The sequence below is a fragment of the Macaca thibetana genome, chromosome 11, assembly GCF_024542745.1.
Source record: "Macaca thibetana thibetana isolate TM-01 chromosome 11, ASM2454274v1, whole genome shotgun sequence".
In the NCBI taxonomy this organism is placed as follows: domain Eukaryota; kingdom Metazoa; phylum Chordata; class Mammalia; order Primates; family Cercopithecidae; genus Macaca; species Macaca thibetana.
In genome coordinates, this window is record NC_065588.1 from 19,287,457 (window position 1) to 19,300,039 (window position 12,583).

Below are 12,583 nucleotides of genomic sequence, written 5' to 3' on the forward strand. Positions count from 1 at the left end.
GCCAAAGGCACATTTCCATGACCAAAGATATGCTCTCACTACTTAAAAAAAGGTATTTCTGGCTGGGCGCAGTGGCTCACCCCTGTAATCCCAGTACTTTGGGAGGCTGAGGTGAGCAGCCTCATGACCTCCCTGAAGTCATGAGTTCAAGACCAGCCTGGTCAACGTGGTGAAACCCCATCTCTACTACAAATACAAAAATTAGCTAGGCATGGTGGTGGGCACCTGTAATCCCAGCTACTCGGGAGGTTGAGGCAGGAGAATTGCTTGAACCCAGAAAGCAGAGGTTGCAATGATCTGAGATAATGCCATTGCACTCCAGCCTGGGTGACAGAGGGAAACTCTGTCTCAAAAAAGAAAAAACGGTATTTCTTATAAAATTCTTCAGTCCTCACTGCCATACCTACACATACAAAAACACACACCATGAACACCAATAACAATTACAATGACAAAACAACAATAAAAACCAGTTCTTCCAAGCTGAGATGCCACTCATCTTCCTCTAGAAGTCTAACCAGACCTCAGCAGAACAATATTGTTGTTTACCAGTTGTAGCTAAGCTGATTGGCGGCTGATTTAAAACAGATCTAACCAGTGTTTCTGGAAAAATGAAACAAAGCTGTAATGAACAGAAAGCAGTTGTTACACGCTAAACTTCATAAGAGAGGGTAAAGGAGAGATTCCTTTGATTTATATTATTATTCTAGACAACGGGTACTGTTGAATTCCTGCTGAATCCCAAATTACTCAACACAATGAGATTTCTTTGAATTACGAAACAGTACAACATGATAAGGCTAATCTGAACTGGTACTGCTGCCTTCTTCACCTCCAACAAACGTGGCCAAGTAAAATACTCCATGTGGTCTCCAAGTCCAGCATGGTTATGACTTTCATTGTGGAATTGGGTTAAGTATGAAGAAGTCCATTTTGTTCTTATATTAAGGCTTTATGGGTAATGGCAAAGTTTGGACATTTTTATCTTATTCTTGTACCTTATTTCTCAATTGGTTCAGAAGCCAGAAGGAAAAGAAGGACACTGTTGGGTGGACCTCTACAGAGACCCCAAAGTTTGATGAACTGGCTATTAACATTGATAAATCAAAGAGAATATGTGGTGGAATTAGGAGAAGGAAAAAAGCATGCAGGAGTGGCTTTTGGCAGGGAAAGAACAGGTGGTCGAGGGACTTAGACTTCAGCTTATGGCAAGGCATTTTCACCTCAGTGGTTTGTAGAGGCTTATATTAGCCACGCAGATTTAACAGGTGGGCAGATGGCTTTTGCCTGCTATAGCATGGGAGTGAAGCCTTGAGTTTTCAGTCATGTAGAAGGGTGACTATAATTTCTGGCAGCTTTGTCCTGAGATAAGCACATGTTTCTATAGAAGCAAGGACTCTACTTGTATGTACTTGTATGTGGCTTCCAGGAGGCATCTCTTGACCACTTGGACCACTCAGCTAAAGTTCAGGGACCAACTGAGCCTTGCATAACCATGCAAGACTCACCAATGTCAATCCGTAATCAAATGTGCTGGCCAGGTGGATCTCTGCAAGAGTAAAAGCAGCCACAAGATGCAGACTGCTACGATTTACTACTTAGTTACAGTTTTCCTTGTTCAGGCCAAGGAAACATTCAACTGAGGAGAAAGAACCTTAGGGTACAGACCTTTGAGTTTTGTTTTTTGTTTTTTTTTTTAGATGGAGTCTTTCTCTGTTGCCCAGGCTGGAGGGCAGTGGCACGATCTTGGCTCATTGCAACCTCTGCCTCCCAGGTTCAAGCGATTCCCATGCCTCAGCCTCCCACGTAACTGGGATTACAGGCATGCAACATCATGCCCAGCTAATTTTTGTATTTTTAGTAGACAGGGTTTTGCCATGTTGGTCAAGCTGGTCTTGAACCCCTGGTCTCAAGTGATCTACCTCCCTCGGTCTCCCAAAGTGCTGGGATTACAGGCATGAGCCACTGTTTCCAGCCAGACCTTTCAGATATTAAGGGATAAAACAAATTTGCTGTTTTTACTTCTTATCTCAGCCAGGCCTAAGACTTTAAATTAGCCAAAGGAGTACCTTGTGTCCACTGAGCACTAAAGTGACTCTAACTTCAAATAATCTGCTGCTAATTTAAGAAATCTGCTGCTCCATACTCCATTCAGTATTTGGGCTGAGAAGGAAGAGAACTCTGGAGGACCTAATCTTGACATCATGTGGTTTGTCCATGGGCTCAGGTCATCCCCAACCACTTGACCTCAAATTTGCTCAGGATGTGGTAATTACATATGAGGTAGAAACTTCCTAGCAAACTAGTTTCTTGGCTCTAAGGGGCTCAAAGAAATGAGAAATTAAGAAGTTTTGAGTACAGTACAGACTCTGTATATGGGAAAGAAAGACACTTCAAACGAAACCAGGTAACTGAACCGCCACTATCGGCAAATTTCAGAATTTTGCAATATCTCACATGCCCATCTCAAATAAAAGTGACAGAATGCAAAAGCAGATTTTTTATCCTAGCCATGATAAATGCACAATACTAAGGATAACTTCTTTCTGGAAACGTCTAGAGCGAAGATTCTAGATCAAAGTTTCCAGACAATTGGAACTTTTTCAGAGGAGTGAGTGGCTGAAGCAGGAACCAAGAGTTAGGAGCCCTGACTTTGTTACCTGCAATTATTTTCTTTTGTAATGTGTAGTTTAGATTGTCCATCTATAAAACTAAGGATAGTGCTATCTTCAAGAAAAGTTGAACAATGACTCATTGAATCTTTGTGTAGTTTCTGGAACTCTAACCTGAAATATTGCAAGTATAAAAACTATACTTTGGCCAGTGCGGTGACTCACACCTGTAATCCTAGCATTTTGGGAGACTGAAGTGGGTGGATCACTTCAGGTCACGAGTTTGAGACCAGCCTGGCCAACATGGTAAAACCCTGTCTCTACTAAAAGAAATACAAAAGTAGCTGGGCGTGGTGGTGGGCACCTGTAATCTCAATTACTTGGGAGGCTGAGGCAGGAGAATCACTTGAACCCAGGAGGCAGAGGTTACAGTAAGCCAAGATCACACCACCGCACTCTAACCTGAGTGACAGAGTGAGACCCTGTCTCAAAAAAACAAAACAAAACAACAACAACAACTACACTTTGTTAAAAGTATTTGGAGCATATTTTTATATCCATCCCTTTCCTGTGCAGTATTGTTTGTTTTTTATTATCCACCTTTCTCCTACCTTTCTTTTCCTAGTCTTTAGTTCACGCTTTAACATCAGCTCAGAAAAGTGCTATATTACAGAAAAAACTGACTATTGTTAAAGTTTATGTAGTACAGAACAATGTCACTGCCATTCTTTTTCTTTTTAAAGGGCAGAAATTAAGCCAGGTGTGGGGGCTTGCACCTATAATCCCAGCTACTCAGGAGGCTAAAACAGGAGAATTGAGTTTGAGGCTTCAGTAAGCTATGATTACACCACTGCACTCCAGCCTGGATAACAGATCAAGACCCTGTCTTTTAATTTTTTTTAAAAAAAAAGAAGGAAATTAAGTGTAATGTATTTGCTACAATTTTTAATAGCACATCACTTTTTTTTTAAGGCTGTTTAGGATCTCAAGAGAATGCCTTTAGTGTTGCAGAATTTTGCTGTTAGTATTTTCAAACCAACATGGCCCTATAAAGCTTCTCAATAACCAGACAACACAGTTTCTGTCTCATACCAGTTATACCATGTTGGCTCTTCTTCTGCCATTGCTCCCTTCACTCTATGAGACTGCCATGCTACTGGATGGTAGGCTACAGCAGAAACACCAAAGAGGCAAAAGAAATCATTCTAATGGCACTACAAGTCTATAGCCAACATACTTGCTCCCTATCAACCTGGAAATGGCCCCTGAGTCCATCTGTATCCTAGATCTAGAAAGACACAGGCCTAAACTCAATTATAGGAAAAGAAGCCACCTTACTATAATTCCATTGCTCCCAACCAAGATTAATTTTAATTTCAAAATGAATCCAGAGTAGGCAGAAACCAATTGCATCCAGAATCATCACATAAGACCTCATCTACACCTGGGTGGAAATATTTAAAGCAAGTCATAAAACATCACCACTTTAGTGATTCATCTAGATTGATTCTTGTCCTTGAAAATAAGGGGATCTCTTGAGAAAAATAGGTGGATTAATGAAGTCACTTACCTAAGTTGGAAATCAGGTAGTATGGCTTTAGAGTTTCTGCTCTGGACTTCTGTACTAAACAGTCCCTCCCTTAGTGGACTGCTCCATTCTCCTCCCTGCTTAGGAGAAACAAACACATCTGACAAAGTAGAGGGCCCGCTGATAATCTCAACTGTTCTTCTGAAGAACTGCCACCGCCAGCTCCTCTTACTCGTCCCAAATCTGGTTTCAGAGTAGTCACCTCATTCTATGCCTTCTTCGTCATTGCAGTCAAGAGTGGTATGTCCTGTCTGGAAAACAGATACAGATTTCTGCATATGCTTTCTTTGGTCTGTTATTTGTGTCTCTCAATTTGTAATGCAAATTGGATTTTATAATGGTAAACTTCTCAAGGGCAGGAATGTGTTTCCTAGCTTTGCGTGTGTGCATTTCCGACCATAATGAGCAAACTGTAGTCCTTTTATGATGTTTTATTAATATGCACTTAAAATTATTCTTTTGGTGTGCCTGTGTATTTTTTGCATATGTTCTTACACAATAGTAAAGTATCGCATTTAGCAGAGAGATAATAGACTTTTATATTTAAAGCTTCCTTTTTGCATCCTCCAAGTTGTTCTGGAATTGTCTACATGATCCTCTTACTTTACTGCCCAGATACTGGTCCATCAGAGTGACATAGGATTTTATTTCTTACATCCTTTTTTGTTGTTGTTTTTAAGGATGGGGACTTCCTCTGTCACCCAGGCTGGAGCACAGTGGCACAATCATAGCTCACTGTAACCTTGAGCTCCTGGGCTCAGGTGATCCTCCCACCACAGCCTCCTGAGTAGCTGTGACTACAGGTGTGCACCACCACGCCTGACTAAATTTCATACATTTTTACAAAATGAATTACATAACACAACTTCACTAGCCTATGTGGGTCACTTTTCTCTATAATTGCTAAATAAAAAGGATAAAAGCCTTCATCCAAGGGAATGCAGGGAGTCTAGTCCCTCCCCTAGATTTTATGAAGATAGTAAATTCTCATATTTCACAAATCCATCATGGGTGTCTTGGGTCAACTCCCTCTGGGCTGCTACATCAGATTTCTCCACTGATTATGCTGGCTGGAGGCTATTTAGTCTCCCCAGAATATAGACACAGATTCCCCCCCAAAACATAGAAATGGATCCCCCCAGACCAGCCTGGTCAATATGGCAAAACCCCATCTCTACTGAAAATACAAAACTTAGCCGGGCGTGGTGGTGTGCCCCTGTAGTCCCAGCTGCTCAGGAGGCTGAGGCAGGAGAATCGTTTGAACCTAGGAGACGGAGGTTGCAGTGAGCTGAGATCGCGCCACTGCACTCCAGCCTGAGCAACAGAGTGAGGCTCCTTTTCAAAAAAAAAAAAAAGAAAGAAATGGATCCCCCCACACCTTGAATTCAGAAAATACTGCTAACCAACATTTTAGCATATTTTACTAAGGCTTGAAGAAACTGCAAGGGATTATAATAAAGAAAAGGAAAATATGAATGTGGAGATGAGATGTTCATCCTAGAACCTAGAGACTATCGGCATGCCATTTCGGAAGGACTCTTCAGGCAGACTCTTTCTTTGGGCTCCAGGATTCTGGCACCTTCACAGAAACCATTTAACATTCTCAAGATAAAAGGTCTTCTTTTCTCTCTCTCCTCTCCCAAATAACATATCCCCAAGCCCCGTCTCTGGCTCAGCTAGAAGAGGCAGAGCCAGGTCATGTAACCAAAGTCTCTTCCAAGAGACAGTTACCCCCAAAAGAATTCGGCAGACTTGGCATATATTGGGGGATGACTTTATCAATGGGCTTCCCCAAAGGTAATTGTGGGCACTTCAGTTACAAATACCCACCTTTAAAAATTGCTGTTTACTTAATTAATTTACAAATACTTCGCTCATGAAATGTGAGTCCTCTCTAAACAAAGGAAGGTGGTAAACTCCAAGACAAATACACCTTCCCACCATTTGTGAAGGAGTTGCAGGGAGGAATGCTTGGTGGTTTAGAATATTTCATCTCCTTTTCCAACCATCAAGAATTTCTATCAGGACCCATAGTCCTAGATTACCACCACAATGGCATCATTAACATTTTTAAAGCATAACTATTTCTACATGAGTTTTCCCTTCTGCAGACAGAAAGGCATTAAAGGCTTGTATTTCCCTATTTTCTTGAATTCAAGCACTATGCTAGCACAATTAAATTTATTGGCTTATTCCTGAGAGCCTTCATGTTTGTATTCTTGGAGCATTAAACTGCTGTTAAATTCGGGAGGTATTAAGCTAGTAAGGGATTGGCTTATGAACCACTTCAGAAGTAGCCTTCAGAACAGTGCTTATTGCCAGGCATGGTGGCTCAGGCCTGTAATTCCAACACTTTGGGAGGCCAGAGGAACAGTTGAGCCCAGGGTTTGTTTCTTTCTTTCTTTCTTTCTTTCTTTTTCTTTCTTTCTTTCTTTCTTTCTTTCTTTCTTTCTTTCTTTCTTTCTTTCTTTCTTTCTTTCTTTCTGTCTCTCTCTCTCTCTTTCTTTTTTTCTTTCTTTCTTTCTTTCTTTCACTTTGGGAGGCCAGAGGAACAGTTGAGCCCAGGGTTTCTTTCTTTCTTTCTTTCTTTCTTTCCTTCCTTCTTTCCTTCCTTCCTTCCTTCCTTCCTTCCTTCCTTCTTTCCTTTTCTTTTCTTTTCTTTTCTTTTCTTTTCTTTTCTTTTCTTTTCTTTTCTTTCTTTTTTGAGAGGGAGTCTCGCTCTCTCTCCCAGGCTGGAGTGCAGTGGCGCGATCTCGGTTTACTGCAAGCTCCGCCTCCCGGGTTCACGCCATTCTCCAACCTCAGCCTCCCAAGTAGCTGGGACTACAGGCGCCCGCCACCATGCCCGGCTAATTTTTTGTATTGTTGGTAGAGATGGGGTTTCACCGTGGTCTTGATCTCCTGACCTCCTGATCAGCCCACCTCGGCGTCCCAAAGTGCTGGGATTACAAGTGTGAGCCACTGCTCCCGGCCAAGTCCAGGGTTTCAAGATCAGCCTGTGCAATATAGCAAGACCTCGTCTCTACTAAAAATAAAAATTAAAAAATTACCTGGACGTGATGTCATGCACCTGCAGTCTCAGCTATTCAGGAGAGTGAGGTGGGAGGATCATGTGAGCCTGGGAGTTTGAGGTTGCAGTGAGCCGTAATGGCACCATTGCACTCCAACCTGGTTGACAGAGTGAGATCCTGTCTCAAAAAAAAGAAAAGAAAAGCACTGATTACCAGGAAAAAGAGTAGAGGATATGTGGCATTTTGCTGGTCAAAGAGTCACTGAAAAAAAATCTGCGAACCATTGTTTCAAGGGAAGCTTGTACTTATTCACCCATTGAACTTTGTCATCTTCTTATGGGTGTGGTAGACTTACTCATAAAGAAAAAAAAAGACTCCTAAAAGTTTCTCTATTCTTATCTTGAATTCTGGTTGTTCCTGCAATACAGAGCTAGTATTTAATTGTTTGGTCTACTTTCTTTGTATACTACAAATTCTGTAATATTGGGAACCTTAACCAATTCAGTAAGAGTTGAAGGAAGAGAGGGGACTTTATATGTATGTGTGTGTGTGTATATATGTAATTATATACATATATATAGCCTTTGAAAGATTGCCAAAGGAGGGCAAACAGTTTGGATACTGTCTCAATACACTTATCATATTTTAAATCTGCCTAAGAGTTTATGTGTGTTCCCCAAGTTAAACAACAGTTGACATGCATGCATTCTGATAAAATTCCATTACCTAATACACTAAATTTCAGCACTGGTGGGAAAGAATAGATTTTTACTGGGAAAGTTATGCCTTTTTTTCCGCTGAAAATTAACACATGGAACCATAATCTTAGGAAATGTCATATGTTTTATATGCACGTATCTAACTCTAAAACAAACTTTGCTGTTGCATGTAATTATACAAATGCTGTATATGTATGTTGCTAAGTACTTAAAATCTTCATTGTAATTCTATTTGAACTTCTAATGAATACCTAGGGACAGCAAAGACATGTCTGAACAGGTAAATCAGTGCATAATTAAATGACATGCATGTCCCGTGTATTGCAATCTTTTAAAGCTCTAACTATGAGTACTTTCTATTACGCAATTTTTTAGAGCAGCTTTTTTCTTTTTACGCAAACATGATAAGGACACAAAAGACTTATTTTGTTTTCCTCTGGCCACTGAACTTTCATGAGAATGTTATGAGAACCTCATGTCCTACCATACCAACCCCCACCCTTGACTGGATTGCCCAATAAAGATCAGATTTTCCCAAATATTATGTTCTAGCTGGATTTGCAACAATCATAAGTCAATCATTAGGAATCCTGTGCATATGGCAAAGTTTTTTGTTTTTTGTTTTTGTTTTTGTTTTTTGTTTTGAGATGGGGTCTTGCTCTGTCGCCCAGGCTGGAGTGCAGTGGCACGATCTCAGCTCACTGCAACCTCCACCTCCCGGGTTCAAGCAATTCTCCTGCCTCACCCTCCCATGTAGCTGGGACTGAGGTGCGTGCCATCACATCTGTTTAATTTTTTTGTATTTTAGTAGAGACAGGGTTTCACCATGTTGCCAGGATGGTCTCGATCTCCTGACCCCATGATCCGCCCACCTCAGCCTCCCAAAGTGCTGGAATTACAGGCATGAGCCACCTCACCTGGCCACAAAGTTTATTTTAATAGTATTTTGAACTGAAAATAAGCAGCTTTTTTGTTTGTTTGTTTGTTTTCCAGACAAGGTCTTGCTCTGTCACCCAGGCTGGAGTACAATGGCACAATCATAGCTCACTGTAACCTTGGACTCCTGGGCTCAAGGATCCTCTTATCTCAGCCTCCCAAGAGCTGGGACTACAGGTGAGTGCCACCACACCTGGCTAATTTTTTTTCTTTTTTTTCTTTTGAGACAGAGTCTTGCTCTGTCATCAAGCTGGAGTGCAGTGGTATGACCTGGGCTCACTGCAACCTCCACCTCCCAGGTTCAAGCGATTCTCTTGCCTCAACCTCCCGAGTAGCTGGGACTAGAGGTGTGCACCACCACGCCCAGCTAATTTTTGTATTTTTAGTAGAGACGGGGTTTCACCATATTCACCAGTATAGTCTCATCTCTTGACCTCGTGATCCGCCCGCCTCGGCCTCCCAGAGTGCTGAGATTACAGGCGTGAGCCACCGTACCCAGCCTATCTGGTTAATTAAAAAAAATTTTTTTTTTTTAGAGATGGAGGGCTCACTATGTTGCCCAGGCTGCTTGCCAGCTCCTGGACTCAAACCATCTTCTCCCTTCATCCTCCCAAAATGCTGGGATTACAGATGTGAACCACTGTGCCCAACAGAAGCATATTTAAAATTATAATATCCAAAGCATATTACCATAGCCCAACAGTTTGTTTTTATTCACATGTTCCACAGCATTCACTTTAAGTAAATATCCATTATTGTTTCCCAAATCCTTTTGGGGTCAGCAAATAATACTTTCAGAAAAAGTTTGTGGGGGAAAAAAGGAAACTTTAATTACTTTCCATGGGAAAGTTCCAAATGGAACAAAAGTGGTTCTTAGATATAATTTTACAAAACCCTTGTAGCACGTTGAGGCTAAAGACATTTATGCAATTACTAAGTCTACTGTATATGTGAGCAAACATGGGGGTAGAATGAGAATAGAGCTATTATGTTACTGTACCATTATTCTAGTGGTCTGCCTTTAATGCCTAGGGACATCTTTAGAGAATGTCAAAATGTTCCACTTATTATAACATTTTTTTCTTTCTTTTTCTTCTGATTAATAAGGCGGGTTGATAAGACAACATTTTTAAATTTTTATTTTATTTTTTTGGAGACAGGGTCTCACTTTGTCACCCTGGCTGAAGTGCAGTGGCACAATCGCAGCTCACTGCAGCCTTGACCTCCCGGGCTTAAGCCATCCTCCTGCCTTAGCCCCACAAGTAGCTGGGACTACAGGCATGTGCCACCATGCCTAGGTAATTTTTGTAGTTTTTGTGGAGACCAGTTTTTGCCATGTTGCCCAGGCTGGTCTCGAACCCCTGAGCTCAAGTAATTCGCCCACCTCGGCATCCCAGAAGGCTGGGATTACAGGCATGGGCCACCATGTCTGGCCTATAATATAACTTTTTGTAATTGTTATATCTAGTTCTCTACTAGAGAAATTGTATTTTGATAAATGAATTAATAATTATAATTTAATTATAATACAGGAAAAGTTTCAGTGGTATCCAAAAGGAAAGATTTGACTGATGTATGAATGTGCTTGCTTATGAAATAGAAGCAACAAAAAAAAATAATCATTTTAACTAAGGCCAGACAATTGAGGCAAAGTATATGACCAATGGCAATTGCCATTCAGGCATAGCAGGTATTCTGTTCCAGCATCCCCCATTTTCAGGTTAATTTTCAAATTATTTTCCCCAAATGATTTCTCAGGGCTACGTGTCCTCTGCTTTGAAACAGGATGCTGTTGTTCCCATAACATGAAGTCTGTTCTCTAGGGTGGCCAGACCTCAGCTGAGGGCAAATCATTCTCAGAATCATTGCTCTGTTCCCATGACCTGGACCTGATTAAACAAATTACAGTGGCAAGCCCAGAAGTATTCCCCCAACCAGTTAGGCAGAAACTTGGGACGTAAGCAAGAGAAAAGGCACAGAGGACAGCAACAAGGTGCAGCTAATTGTTTTTCTGGCAAGAATAAGGAAAGAAAATGGACACTATAAACAAGGGCAGAATTCTATAAACCTTGATAGCGATGGTAAACAATAGCGTGAAACAAATAAAGCACTATAAAATGACAAGCAATTACAGCTTCTGCAGTAAGTAGATGAACAAACCTGATATATTAACTCATTCAAATGCTCCAAGTACAAAATTCATGCATGAATCTAACAAAATTAATAGAAAAATATTAGTGCTTAAATTTTTTATTAAAAGCCGCCCATCAATGCAACTCTATCTTTCCTATATTTTGTTTTTATAATTCATTTTCTGTGTCTCTGGGTCTAACTGGCCATAGTCCATCTTGTTTTAAAAGTTCATCACACCAAGATCAATTCCACTGGTTAAAATAGGCAATCTTTCCACAACTTGTAAACATAAAACTTGCCTGGAAAGAGCCTGCTTTCTTTTCCTTTGTAAATATTAATCATACTTAACAGCATAGACTTGAAATTCAGTTCAGTTTGGTTAGACATGAATTCAACTGACTTTAACGTTTTAAATGATAAAAAATAATAAAACCTGTAATACAAAAGACATTGCCTTATCAATATTCAAAATGGATATTTACAAGTGTTTCCCAAGTAAGGCAAGTCATAAGTATTTGATTTAATAATAGTATTCTGTTCCACAACTAGTGTATATTGAGGAATTGCATCCATAGGCAACTCCAAGGTCAAAGTCCTGGTAATATCCTCTTTATATAGTTAAATGGATTAATTAGCAAAAAGATATTGATATCCCATCTTGAGAATATAATAATTCAGGCAAGTGATGGTCAATCAATTTGTTTATTCAATAATTGTTTATTGGGCACCAATGTGTACTAGGCCAAGTTAGGGTCTGAAAATCACCACAGACAAAACCAATATGTTCCACACTCATTATAAGAAGAAAGGAGCTTTCAGCAGTAGAGAAACCTTTGCTTTTCCACCGGTCTCCCATCATTTGTGAGGAAGAGCTAGTTCTCATTTTCTCTAAGTAGGGAGGCTTAAGATCACGGAGAAAAATGAAATAAGAAGAAAGTAGATACTGATATTTCTATGTAGGGCAGAGGATGTACAAACACCTATGCCCTGCCTTCTGTCTGGAGATTCCAACAAAAATGAGGATATGGGATGAGACAGTGGCACAGGCATATAAATTAAACAGGGGAGGTTTCGAAGACTCCTACCCTTATCAATGCAGACCGTTGTTAAAGCCGAAAATCATTTAGGCTTTGTTACCCACATTTTTTGTTGTTTTAGGGGCTCATGTTTCTCTCAAGCCTAGTGTGCTCTCTGTTCATTTTATACATTAAAAAATAATAAGCAGTAGGAAAATTTTGTCCTTAAAGATAGTACAGGCTGGGTGCAGTGGCTCACACCTGTAATCCCAACACTTTGGGAGGCCAAGGTGGGCAGATCAACTGAGGTCAGGAGTTCAAGACTAACCTGGCCAACATGGTGAAACCCCATCTCTACAAAAAATACAAAAATTAGCTGGGCATGGTGGCATGCACCTGTAATCCCAGCTACTCGGGAGGCTGAGGCAGGAGAATCACTTGAACCTGGGAGAAGAAGCTGCAGTGAGCCAAGATCACTCCACTGCACTCCAGCCTGGGCGATAGAGCGAGACTCTGTCTCAAAAAAAAAAAAAAAGATAGTACATATTTATTTTTCTTTGAATAATTC